Source organism: Pseudorca crassidens, chromosome 13 (assembly GCF_039906515.1).
Source record: "Pseudorca crassidens isolate mPseCra1 chromosome 13, mPseCra1.hap1, whole genome shotgun sequence".
NCBI classification, from domain to species: Eukaryota; Metazoa; Chordata; class Mammalia; order Artiodactyla; family Delphinidae; genus Pseudorca; species Pseudorca crassidens.
In genome coordinates this window covers 32743338-32757762 of record NC_090308.1, presented here as the reverse complement: position 1 = coordinate 32757762, position 14425 = coordinate 32743338, and the positions used below count along the sequence as shown (strand labels likewise).

Below are 14425 nucleotides of genomic sequence, written 5' to 3'. Positions count from 1 at the left end.
CCAGAAATTGTGACAGTCCGAGAAAAATTCGTTAGCAAGTTGATGCTATTTAAGCCTAGTTTTCACCTATAAGAATATAGCATTACTTTTGAAGAAATCTTCATTGATTAAATAAATTAAAATATATTAATAGTGGCGTGTGAGTATTGAGATAGAAAACGTTACTAGTTCATATGAATGGGAACTAGTGGTTTTAGCTGACTGAAAACATTTTAATTCGTGGCCTGTTTCTTATTTTTACAAGCTTCTGAATACCATTATGAAAAATGTGTAAATGAATAAAACACATTTTCATTGAATATGTATTTTTAAAGAGACAGTGTATATTGCATAAAATTTTCTATCTGTAATAAAATCCAATTAAACTTTTACTTCAAAGCCCTTTCCAACAAGAAGTCATTCTATCCTATTCTATTTAGGAACTTCCTGAATCCCTGACAGGAATAAAATAGCACATACGACTTGAATGTTTATAGCTTAAAATTGCCAAAAAAATAAATACATACATAAACTGTCTTTTTTCTAACTGCTCTGAGGAGTTTAGAGAAGAGCCATTGGATGAGTTTCAGAGGTCTTACTTTTCTTACAATGGAGAAATTTACTTACAGATAGTTTTTAAATAGAATATTCTTTACCATATTTTCCATCATTTCTTCTTTGGTCATATGCTTTTTCTTTCTGTTGGCTGAAAATCAAACTGACAGAAGGAAAGCAAGCAAAAGCGATATTAAATAGCATCAGAGCAAAGGATTTGGACATCCTGTTCGTAGTTGTTGGTTCCCAAAGATAACTTCCCTTATCCTGGCTGAACTGCGTCTTACATCCACCCACAACGAAGTACTTCATGTCCCCCACAGATCATTTTCACATCAAAAAGCTGTGCTTGTCTGTGCTTCAGTTTCCATTCAGTGAACAAAATAATCATAACAGGGTGTGCAAATTGTTTGAATATGGAAGACATTTTTTAATGTAATGTGAAATCCCTCTGTGGTTTACAGTCAGATAGCTCAGTATGAATGAAACAATTCGCCTTAATAACTGAACCATATAAATTTTTGATACTACAATAATACTGCCAACTCTCACAAATTACCACAGTACATCTTAACTGTCATGTCATATCACATAAATTACAGTCATGATGACATGCTTAGCTTGGTTGATTTAATATCTTGCTAAGGAAATGGAAAATTGTAAGGCCTTGTTTGTAAATCCAGTAAAGCCATTTTTCTAAATAGTTGAGGCTAAGTTCTTTACCAGTAATTGCTGTAGGAATCAGAGCCATTGCCAGAATCTGACAGAAGTAGTATATCAAGAAACTAGTACATCTGCTTAAATACAGAATTTTGTTTACATCCATGACCAGGGGGCTGTGGGTACATAATCCCTCCTCTGCCTTTTTATTGTTAATTCCTAAGTCAAAAAATGTATATATTTATGAGATGCTATTAGCTTTTCCTAAATATTTATATAACCAATTTTCAAACATTTTCCAAGTTACTTGGTTATAAGTCCACTTATAACGGAAGGGGGATGTGTTGTACATATTGTTATAATGAAGGTGCCACATGCCAGTCTTCCTTTTTTTTGGTAACCTAGCCCCAAATAATAAAGCTATTCTCACTTGGGATACACTTTGCTAACATAGAAACCTGCCTGATCATAATTAAACTCAAGAGCACTAGCCAATTTAGCAAAGGAATACTTTTCATCTTAAGAAACATTTTTATTGACTACAGTTCCTCTATGGACTAATGAGGAGTACATAAGTGAATATAGTTATGTATGTGGATAGTGGATGAGGCCTAGAAAAAGGTAGCACATTTTTATACTACCCATTTAAAAAATTTCCATGATCTTGTTGTCAATTGCAAGTTTTTGTGCCCAACACACAGTGAAGCCGAACAAACTAAAACATCAGAGTTTGGAGCTGAGGAAGGTTTATTGCAGGGCCAAGCAAGGAGAATGGGGTGGCTCACGCTCAAAAGACCCAAAATCCTCGAAGTGATTTTAAAGGCAAAGTGATGGAGGGGAGCTGCCTGGTGTGTGATCAGCCTGCGCACAGTTCTCTGATTGGTTGATGGCAAGATAACAGGCTAGTGTCACAGGACTTAACATTATCAATCTTCAGGTTCACTAGGTCTGGGGGCTACATGCTTATGGTCATTAAGTAGTTAACTTCTTCCATTTGGTGGGGGTTTTAGCATCTGTAAAACAACTCAGGAAATGTGCATCAGATACAGTTCTCTAGGTGCTTCAGGGAGGAACTAAAGATTCTGTGACTGTCATACGGCTGATTTATTGTTTAAATTCTTACCAATTCTCCTGGCCCAACTGCTATTTTTGTCACTACGTGTTCACATCCTTTCAGTCATTAATTCTTGAGCCAGGGTTTGTGACTCAGGGGAGGCCTGGGAGCCTACAGCTTTTCTACAAACAAGAGGCCAGCAGAGGACATGGGGGAAGGGGTCTGTCCCGAGAAGGCCCCAGAGGGTCTTGCTGGATTACAATCTCAACTATGAGTTGGTTCCTCAACAGCAATCTTGAAAATGTTTGTTTTCTCATATGTGAGTGAGTATTTAGCACAATTGTCACAATCGAGTGTTAATTCCCTGCCCTCCTCCATTCTAGATATTCAAAGAGAATTAAGTCAGGCACCCACAGGGCTCTACTAGGCAGCAGCTTATTTTCAAAATACTTGGCACATGTTAATGCTTAGTTTTAGGGCAGTTGTTTAAGCATGAAACTAGGCAGGAATGGAAAGAGCTAGAGGACAAAGAGTCCTGCTGATTTGCTACAGGCTACAGCTATTGAGAAACAGTTTGGGTATTTCAGAGTTGGAATAATTTACTGCTTTAGTAAACTAAGTGCTATTGGAACATTGAAAGGTCATTTACTTAAGGTTACCCTAGTGGTCTGAAATAGATAGTGCAGCTTCCAAAAGCAATTCTCTTCCCATCCGTAAAGTTCCCTGAGAATCTGGCTTGGCCTATCTACTGTTCCCGCATTACGATTAAGGTTTGAAAATCTCTCTCTGAGTGTTATTAAATTAATCTTGTGTGATGTGGTCTTTACAAAACAATGCTTATTTTCTACAACGTTATACTATCTTTTTCTGTTTCTAGCTTAGAGAAACTTTTAAATTGTTTCATGTAGTTGCCAAGAATACCTATAGTTTAGCTTAAGATGCACATTATGAGTCTGTGGACAGAATAGTATCTGGTTCTAAAAGTAATCTCTGGTATTTCTTTGCTGTGTTTGCTTGACTTTCAGTTCTACCCCTAAGATCCCTAATTAAAGCTGTGGATTTGAAGGAGATTGATGTTTGAGATTTACAGGACAGGGTAGGCCTTGTTACATAAAAGGAACGTCACAAATATTTTGTGATCAATGCTACATTTTTAACAACAACAGAATAGTTTTCATTAGATTGCTCAGAAATGACTCTTGAGTTGGGATTTAAGTTAGAATTGAAAGATGATTTCAATCTTGGTTAAAAAAAAACTAAAAACTTACTAATAAGCATGATCCACTCTCCTTTTAGCAGCATAATTTGTATTTCTGACTTCTTTGTTCCACATTCCTCAAAATTATTCAGAAGTAAAGATCGAACTCTCTCCCTCATCCTGGATGTCCTTCAATTTAAGTCTTAGATTTAATGGATTAATTAAGAAAGTATTATGTATGTGGTGAATGGTAGGGCCATAAAAGTAAATACGATAAATCAACTGTGATTGAATTTTTATTCCATAAATGAGATCATATAAAAAATGATTTGGTAATGGAGTAGTACTAGAAGAAGATCTGTTGTCAAGAATAAACCAAATGAATTGTTAGGGGCAAATGAGGAAAGATATTATTAAAAAGCAAACAAAAGAATTCAAGAACTCATTTATTGCCCATAGTTCTGGTAATGTCTACTATGCAAAAGTAGCCTACCTATGAGGACTCAAAGTCAAATTTCTAGAATAATGAAAATTAATAAAACTGACTCAAGCTGAAAAATGTGAAAAGTGATATGAATATTAAAGCAATTGAATCAGTAGCCAAAAAGTTCTTCCCATAAATAAAATAAGTATTTTGTTTACTTCTGTTTAGTTTGTTCAGTCACATTTCAAACCTTAAATTTTTTTTTTCAATCTTAGAAGGTTTCCAGAGAACAGAACAGTGAGGACTACTCCTCAAGCAGTTTTATGTGGCTTAATATGCTGGACATCAGGGAGGTATGAAAAAGGGAATCCCTGTTCAAACTCATTCATGAAAATAGATGCAAACATCCTAACCAAAGCATGAACAATCAGAATCCATAATGTATAAAAATGGTAAAACTAAATTGGCCAGGTTACTTTTATCATAGGAATTCAATGTTGGTTTAATATCAAAAAGTCAGTGTAAGTAATTGACAATATTGACTGATTAAAGGAGAGGGAAAAAATATTTCGATAGAGGTAGAAAAAGAAATAGTTAAAATTAAATAACGATTCATGATGTTTTAAAAATTTTGCAGACTAGGATTGGAAAGGCACTTCTTCATCTGATGAAGATTATGTCCACAAAAATGAATAGCATGTATGTTGAAAGAATTCTTTAAGATTGCAAACAATTTTCACTCTGACCACTTTTATTTAACATTGTACTAGAATACTTGGACAGTGCAGTAAGATAAAAAATAAAAGATACAGAGATCGAAAGGGAAGAAATAAAACTGTCATTTGTAGATGATATGATTATCTGCTTTGTGAACTCAGAAGATAAATTATTAATAGGTGAATCAAGAAAGAAACTGTATACAAAGTTAATATATAGAAGTCGATTGTGTTTCTTTACATCAGCAAAAATCAGTTAAAACAACACTTTAAAAATAAGTCCTCTATATAGACCATCTTGTTTACAAAGCAGAAATAGAGACACAGACATCAAGAACAAACGTATGGACACCAAGGGGGAAGGGGCGGGGTGTTGGGATGAATTGGGAGATTGGGATTGACATATATACGTTACTGATACTATGTATAAAATAGATAACTAATGAGAACCTACCGTATAGGACAAGGAACTCTACTCAGTGCTCTGTGGTGACCTACATGGGAAGGAAATCCAGAAAAGAGGGGATATATGTACACGAACAGCTGATTCACTTTGCTGTGCAGTAGAAACTAACACAATATTGTAAAGCAACGATACTGCAATTAAAAAGAAAAAAACTTAACAAAAAAAGAAGTGCTTTATAATAGCGATAAGTAATAAAAGTACCAAGGATAGAATCTATACAGAAAACCAAAGGGCCAAAAATAATTAAAGGAAATCCTAAAGAAAGCCGGAAATGGAGTATTAATCAAAACTTCCCTGATATAAAGACTTAGGACTCATTTTAAAAAAGAAATAATGAGTGAGACAAAGTGCTGTTGGTGAGAAAATGGGTTAAAAATGCTCAATGGAGCTGAAAAAAATAGCCCAGAAATATCCCATGCATATATGGATACTTGATTTTTAACAAAACAGATATTGCAGATCAATGAGAATAAGGTAGACCATATAATAAATGCTACTGGTACCATTGGTTATCTAAAGAGGAAAAAAAATAACCATCTCTACCTCATATTATTCATAAAAATAAACTCTAATTGAATCAAAGACTACAATTTCAAAAATCATACTAAAAAAGCTTTTCAAAGACAATACCTTGGATTTTTGCTTCTGACCATGATTGAATAAACGTTTCTTAAACAACAAGAAAACTTGAGAAAAAGTGTCAAACAAGAGTTTTTAGACACTGGACAGCAGATGGTGTAGGACTGTGATCCCTGAGAAAAAAGAAATAGATGAGTTCAGGCTTAACAGCTGCCAAGATTGTTTCCTGGGTGTAGTTTCCAAGGTGAAATGCACTGAGGGAAAACCCAAACAACGTTGTTTGAAAGAGGGAGATTGGAGTTCAGGGAAGCCCAGGAAGCTAGAACTTGTGGGACAGAATATTAGGGAAGAGGAAGGTGGAGAGAAAATGAGAGAGAGAGAGAGAGAGAGAGAGTGAGCGAGCGCGAGAGAGAGAAGAGAAGAGAAGAGAGAAGAGAGAATCAATCCAGATATCTGTAAAGATGTAAAGGGAACTTTCAACCTGGCTGAATACTGACTTGGATGGCAGAAAACTACCTATCTAATGTTGATGGAAGAACTACCAAAAAGTAATGAGAAACAATTCCTAGCTCATTTTCCCACCACCTAAAGGGGAACAGTGTCATAATAGAGACGACTTCAGTAAAATACTTAATACTGTCCTAGTAATAGGGCTAAATTAGACCCAGACTACAGGCTGCTCTAACCCACCTTAACAAATCTTAAAAGCTGACCTTAAAAGAAACCAGTTTATTCCAAAACTGCATACCAGAACAAAATCCAATACTACTTAATTAATTACAACAAAATTCATCACCCAACAATGTAAAATCTATCATGTCTGGCATCAAATAAAAAATGACCAAGCATGTAAACAAGCAGGGGCATATGAGCCATAACCAGGAGAAAAATCAGTCAACAGAAACAGACCCAAAATGATAAGGAAATAATGTCAAAGTACATCAGAATCAAATTATTAGAAAAACAAACAGTGGTCGAGATAAAGAGAAGATCTTAAAAGCAGCCAGAGAAAGAAAGACACAACATGTACAGAAGAACATAGATAAGATAGAAGATTCTTAGACATCACAAGAGCCAGAATACAGTACAGAAATATTTTTAAATACTGGGGGGAAAGAAACAACAGCAAACAAACAAAAGTTATTAATCTAGAATTTTTACCAGGCCAAAATACCTTTGAAAAAGGAAGGCAAAACAAAGAGTATTCCAGAGAAATAAAGGCTGAGATACTTTTTCACCAACGTATCACTAGAAGAAATGTAGACAGTTCTTCCAGTAAAAGGAATATGATAGCAGATGAAATTCGTCCCTACAAAAAGAAACTAAGAGTAACACAAAAGATAAATAATAATGCTTTCTCCACGGATTGCCACCTACCATGGGACCTCAGGCTGGTCACCTCTTTAGCCTTGGGGCTTAACACAATGATTATCAAATGAACGACAAAACACACAAGGTGAAAATAGAAATTTGGGTACTCTGTATAATTTTTTATTTGGAATTATAAAATGGAAGACCATGAAACCCCCATTCCTTATCTCAAAAGTAAAGAAAGCAAAACCACCATCAATTTGAAAGTTTCAATCAAATCTTAATGAAAAACTTTACATTTTTACTATATCCTTTTCAATAACACTTTTACACCCATGTTTCATGTGCAACTCGGTGAAGAGCTATAGGGAACCAGTGGATTGCTGGTTCTGATGTACTAGCCCAAGTCCTTGTGGGACAAACCTCCAGTGTGCTGGCCTCTGCCACTTGCAGTAGATCAGACCCACCAACTATTGCTGTTGTAGTTTAGGAGGGCAGTATTATGCCCTTTCTGAACCTATCATGGCCAGAGTGTTTTATCTACTGGGTTTTTGTATGTAACCCAGTGTATGCTGTTTAATTGGTGGTAGTGGGAGAAGAGCAAGATGGTGGGGAAGGATGGAATACAGATATGTATAGAAGGAAGATGGCCATCTGTAAGCAAAGGAGAGAGGCCTGGAGCAGCTCCTTCTCTCACTAGCCCTCAGAGGAGACCAATCCTGCTGACATCTTGATTGTGGACTACCAAAGGAGTACTTATTTTCTTTCTTCATTTTCATTTTCTATACATATCTGTGTCCCATCCTTTCCCACCATCTTGCTCTTGATTGAAAGCTATTATTTATGCATGGGGAGGCTCTGGTAAGTTATTTTCAGTGTTTTGATCCTTATGCCTTTCACAGATCTGATTCAAATGCTGCATCTCTTCCTTATTAGTTTTGTAATCTTGGACACATCCCATTATTTAGTTGAGACTTACTTTCAATATCTGCAAATTGAGAGTTCCAGCACCTCCTCAGAATAGTACAAAGCCCTCAAAAATGCCCTTAGCATGCAGAAGCTGTTCAGTAAATGTCAAGGATTGGAATTTATACAGAGGTATAAATTTATACAGAGGTAATCTTTGTATCAATATAAGACACTTGTTAAAACACTTTGTCCCTTGCTTATTATTGCTATCTGATATAGCATCTGGTGGTGGTAAAGATAAGGTAGCATTAAAAATAAAAATGGACAATTACAGAGAGTTAATTTTAGCAAGTAAGTAGATTATGTGACTTAAACAGCAGCTTTACGGAAATGTGAAAAAATTAAATCAGTTATCTAGATTTTTGAGAAACCTGCAGAGTGTTTTGCACTTTATCTTGAAGGTACCAAAATAAAGCAAACAAGCATCGCTTCATGTCTTTCCAAGTAAATGATGTGATAAGTATCTAACTATTCCTGCTTTACTGAAGTATTTAAAGGGATTTAAGATTTCTGTCCATCAATAACTGATTAGGGAAGTTAATTTTATAGGCATTATAAACAGCATCAATACCCTGCAGCTATAATGTACCAAGTTAAAATGAGGTCATTAAGGTAGACCCAAACTCGATATGACTGATATCCTTATAAAAAGGGAACATTTGGAGACAGATATTCATACAAGGAGAATGCCATGTGAACATGAAGACAGCCATCTACAAGCCAAGGAGAGAGGCCTAAAACAGATCCTTTTCTCACAGCCTTCAGAAGGAACCAACACTGCCAACACCTTGATTTTGGACTTGTATCCTTTAGAACTGTGAGACAATGAATTTCTGTTTATTAAGACACTTAGTTTATGGTTTTGTTGTGGCAGCCTTAGCAAACAAATCAAGTAAAATATCAATTATTTTTAAAATTTGATATTTTCATTTTGTTTTAATTTATAGCAAACAAAAGGCTAATCTAATATCTAAAGAAGTTATAGAAATTGATAAGAAAGACCAACAGTTCAATAAAGAAATGGGCAACAGATATGAATGAACAGTTCATAGAAAAGGAATACAGATGGCTCTTAGGTATATGAAACAATGTACAACCTGACTCATAATACAACTACACTGAGAAATTGTCATTTATCTTGGAAAAGACAACAAAATGGCAAAATGGATAGCACAGTATTAGTAAGATTTTCAAACGACAAAGATCTTATAATATTGGTAGTGGAGATACATATTGATGCAATCCAAGAAAACTAATTTAGAAATCTTTACCAAAGTTACAAATGCACATGTGCTTATATATTTCCCCTCTGGGAAGTTTTTCCTACTGGTATATATAAACGTGTGAAATGCGAAGTTATTCATTTATAAACGTTTGTGATAAACACAAAAATGTCTGTCACCAAGAGACTGATTAAGTGAATTTTGGTACATACACACAGTCAAACACTATAAAACTGTAAATAAGAAAAGAAGTTCTTTGTCTACGAATATGGAATGATCCAAGGTATATGGTTAAGTAATTAAACCTAGAAGTAGAATAGTGTATATATGACCACCATTTGTGTAAAAAATAGTGGAGAAAAATAATATGCTTGTAATTATAAGGTAACTTAGCTATTTAAAGTCACAGCCAGCATTTGATTTGAGGTGAGTTTGCCTCAGAGACTATCTACTGCCCCACTCAAGATTGTAATATTGTCAAAGTTGTAAAATAAGATATTTTAAGTAACAGTCTGTTTTTATTTTGATCTATTATAACCTATTAATTTTCTATTCTAGACTTTGTTGTAAAGGTTATTGCTTTGATGTGATCACTTAAGTGCCTCAATTCTATAAGCTAAAAATGGTTGTCATGCTTAATTAATCACAAGGATTCCAATAGCACTCTTATCTTACCAGGTGGTTTCAGGAAATTCTGTTGTTGTCAGCAGGGCATGTTGGGGAAGCATAAAGCTTACATTTATATTACTGAGGTCTTCTCGTCACTTCCAACAGTAGTAGCCGAGTAAAGCAGACACTCACTCTCTCACCTTACTTTTTCTGAAGCTCTCCCTCTATTACCTAGGTCGGAGATTCCAAGTAGTTAAAATTCAACATTTGCCACATGGAAAAAGGAGCTATGTGATAAGATCCCAATCTGAAATGTGATGAATTATTGAACAGGTAGTTTGCTGGGTGATTGAAAATTACCTGTGAAAGAGTGCTTATCTCCTTGAGGCACGTCGAAAGCTGACGGAATTGATCCAATTAGACTGACTGTCTCTTCAATGAGTTGTGACCTCTCGATGGTAATAGCTTATTATGATGATAAATGAACCCATCTCTTCGGCTGAAGCCTGAGTACACACTTCAGCAGTTTCCTTGAATCATGAGGCCATTACCTCTCAAGTTCAGATCGACAACAGTGACAGCCACGGGAGCAGAGAGCATGCATGACTAGACACAGATGATTGTTTTACTCAGATGAATATATTTACAGCTATTTCCAAAGAAACCGGACCTCCTTGTGCCTTGTGTGTTCACACCTGAAATATTTACCATGTGACGTTTCCTTTATCAGGAAAGCTACATCATTCTAAGATAACTAGGTTTTTTTCCGGTTTTGTTTTTTGTCTTAGTTTTTGTTTGTTGTTTTTGGTGTTTTAATTGCCCAGTCTTGGTCTCCTGATTGAGTAAAATTTCAGAATAACAATATTTTTTTTACATTAATGAAGCTTGTAATATACAAACAACTGTTTTTTTAAAAATTAATTATTTTAATCCTCACAATTTAAATCTCACAATTTATATTTGGTGTGAGTTAGGGAAACTAGTCAGAGACATTATTTGTAGAGAACTTTTGTAAAGCTCTTTCTTTAAGAATCACACAAGCATAAATTCTTTAGTTTTTGGATTTCTATTTTAAGGAAATGTCAAAAATTCTTTAAGTAGTTACTGAAGGTTGATATCAATTTCCTTATTCTGCTGTAGTGATATCTCTGGTTTGAGAAGAATTAGAGGAGAACAGGTTATTATGTCTATAACAAAATACAGCCTTCTAATTCCTAATAATTACTAGACAGCGGTCAGTTGCCAACCTCCCAAATATATCCTGAAAAAACTTATTCACCAAGCAAAACTAAGTTTATGAAGTTACTGAAGTAAGGGAAAACAACAGCCACCTTGACAGTCTTAGTAGCGTCTCAAAAGGAAAGGAAAGATCAGAGGAGGATACTCGTGGGCAGTATCCCAGTAGGGGACAGGTTGGGTGACTTCAGGGTGCATCTCGTATTGCAGGCAAGTGGGCAGAATTTATGATACCATAGCTTTGGATTTGTCACAAGAGTCTTGAAGTGTTGAAGAGCATGCTATTAGTATATAAGTAAGCTGGTTGAGACAGATCACCGTCCAGGAACCAGGTTTTCTTGGAGCTTGTTTGCAGAATTATTTAGTTAGTTAGTTTTCCATATATTTTTATCTTTTTATAATAAAATGTTTCAAGCATATACAAGGTAGTGAGACTATTATAGTGAACCTACCATCAGCTTCAACAATTATCTACTCATGGACGATCTTATTTCAACTATAATCACACCTATTCCCCTACACCTCCCTCCCTCCACCACACTGAAGCAAGTCCTAGAGCTCTTATCATAAGTATTTCAGCAATAGGGGTTAGAAATTATGCTTGCTCCCGGCCTTAACATAGGAATAGGGAATTATGTTGACTTTAGTTCTTACAGACAATAGCTGTGGGATCATATAATATAGTTATTTAGTTTTTTTGTGCCACTGCTTCCTCATGTGTAAAGTGGAGATAATACTAATACCCATTTCAGCAGAATTATTTTGAGGATTTAATACATATACAGCACTTAAGACATTGCTTGATAAATAATAAGCACTCAGTATTAGTGGGCCTATTTTGAGGTCAGACATTATTCATTGAACTTTTAGAAAAACTACCCATAAAGAAAGGAAGGAAAGGAAAGGACAGGAGAGGAAAGGAAGGGAGGGAGAAAGGAAAAGAGGCAGGAAGGAAGGAAGGAGGGAAGGGAAGGAAGGAAGGAAAGAAGGAAGGACGGAAGGAAGGAAGGGAGAAATAGAGCAGAAAAGGAAAAGAAGAATCTGCTTATATATATTTCATTTTTTAGGATGTTTTGATTTAGAAAGTAACTATCTATTGGGACCTCTCTCTTCTAGTCCAAATCTATCAAGAGGTGGTTTGGTCTTTGAGTAAATACCCTTTTTTCCAGTTTTCTTCTGAGGCTGGGCTTGACATGATTATCAGCCCCAGTGTCCTTGAAATAAGTCCTTTATAATGAAATGGAACTGGAAATAACCCACAAGCACAAAGCTTGGCAGGCCATTGAAGGTCTCCGAGGCCATTTACTGCCTTAAGCTTATTTTTACTTATCATCACAGGGGAAAAAAATGAATAGGGGCATTGTCTTATATCAAATAATTTTAAATTAAGATGTGATGGTTTTTTATAAAAGTCAGAATACTTTTTGCTTTTCTTTCAAAACACATGTAGAGATAAAATTTGATTATGTTAATATCTAATCTTAATTCTGCTCTTGATGAGAAACTTTTACACAGGAAACAACACAGCAGTTTAATGGATCTCACTGTCTAGCAGATATTTGGAGGATGAAGGATAGAGTAAGTGTTTGGAACAAGAAATAACTTTCTATTGTGCCAAACACATGAACTTTGTGCCTGGTGAAAGATATTTAGGCTAAAGAAAATATAAACTATGCTGAGAATGATCCCTATGACCACTTGATCCTGGAAGACTTAGCAGGGATGGGGTTTGGTTCCATGTCCCTGACTCGTGTGGTAAGATAATTTTACTTAAAAGAGACAAGCCAGGTTAAGGGGTTCAGCAAAACCATTTACATCAACCCCTTTTTAAAAATCTAGTTAGAGCTACGTCAGTCTCTCAAGTGTGGTGCTCAGGCCCACATCAGAGTCACTGGGCGTCTTTATTGAAAGTGGACATTACTGACCCCTATCTTAGATTCACTCAGTCAGGAGATCTGGGGGAAATGTGTGGAAATCTACATTTTTAAACAACCTCCCCAAGTGATTCTTTACGCATAAAATTTTGAGAGCCACTCTTTTATGATTACTTTAAAAAATTACTGCTGATGAATTAAGTATCTGTAGATGATTCCAGAGAGTGAAACTTCCCAAAGCTTAAAAAAAAAAAAAAAAAAATCCTGCCGCATGCTTTACTCTGAATTCAGAGGTTGGCTTTTTTTACCCAATAGTAATAGTTTAGCCTGTGCAATGGAACCCTATTATAATATTTTCTTAGCTACAACAAAATGTGTAAATCCAAATCTATATATCCATGTCATTACAAATAGAAACACACACACACAATACGCACAAACATACATACTCACATGGGGAGAAAATGACTCTTAGAAATAAGCTGTGTTCTTTTTTAACAGGAAGTCTAAAATGCCCTGCCATGGATACCCGGAATGAGGAAGCTTGGCAAGATCGAATATGACTTGGGGATTAGGGACAGTTTCAGGTTCTAGAAGAGGTTCCAACTCTTCCTGAATGTGTTAACAGTTTTGCTACTTGAGCTCTGTTGCTCACTAGCTAAGTATAAACACAAGCAAGACCCTTAACTTCCTTGTGTTTGAATTTTTTATTGGTGAAGTTAGGGAGAGGTTATAACTTTAGCAACAGATCCTGTGTTGCAAACAAAATCTTAATTAAAACACACAAAATCAAGAAAAATCATTCAAGTGGGTGACAGGGCTGGTGCTGCTTACCAGGGGAGACAGGAACGGTGCTGGTTATAATGGCTGGCAGGGCCGATCCTGGTTGTACTGGGTGACAAGGCCAGGAGCTCTGTCTGCGTTTTATTCCATAGCCTCATCTGTGGTTTCCCCAAAAGAAAACTAGGTTTTGGAGAAACATGGTATGAAAACAAACAGACCAAATGATTTAGAAAGTCTCTTGCAGGTTTAAAATTTTATGATTCTAACACCAAACAGAATAATACAATCAGCTGACTACTAACAATGAAATAACAACTCTACAAAGTATGGTAAAGAGGCTACTTGATACCAATTGAAAAAACAAGTGTTTCTCAGCTGAGCTATTGTCCATGTCCAGATGCCTTGATGATACCTACACCCAGCCATAGAAAATGTGGGAGGTTTCAGAGCAGAGCAACTAAAATGATTTAAGACACTGAATAGTCAGTGTTGAGCCCACATCATTTCTTACCTAAATTACAGAAAAAGCCATCTAACTTTCTACCTCCAGCCTTCCCATTCTAATACTTTATTCACATACCTGATGGAGGGAGATCTTTATAAAACTCAAATTTGATTGCCTCAGTCCACCACACTGTCTTAACGATACATTGAGGTCTCTGAGACAATTCTGGTCTTGTACTCAGGAAGGAACTCTGTGGTCCAGCCATTCAAATGCCCATATGTATTCCATGCTCTCTCATACTTTCCTATCTCACATTTTCCTTTTGTCTGAGATTCTCTTGTACC

At 35.7% G+C, this 14425-nt stretch overlaps 1 protein-coding gene across 2 annotated transcripts in view; it reads left to right on the top strand.

Annotated features, from left to right (window-relative positions):
* LAMA2 (laminin subunit alpha 2) overlaps positions 1 to 14425 on the top strand; it is a 591238-nt gene that overhangs the window by 288024 nt on the left and 288789 nt on the right. The gene's annotated exons all lie outside the window — the stretch shown is intronic.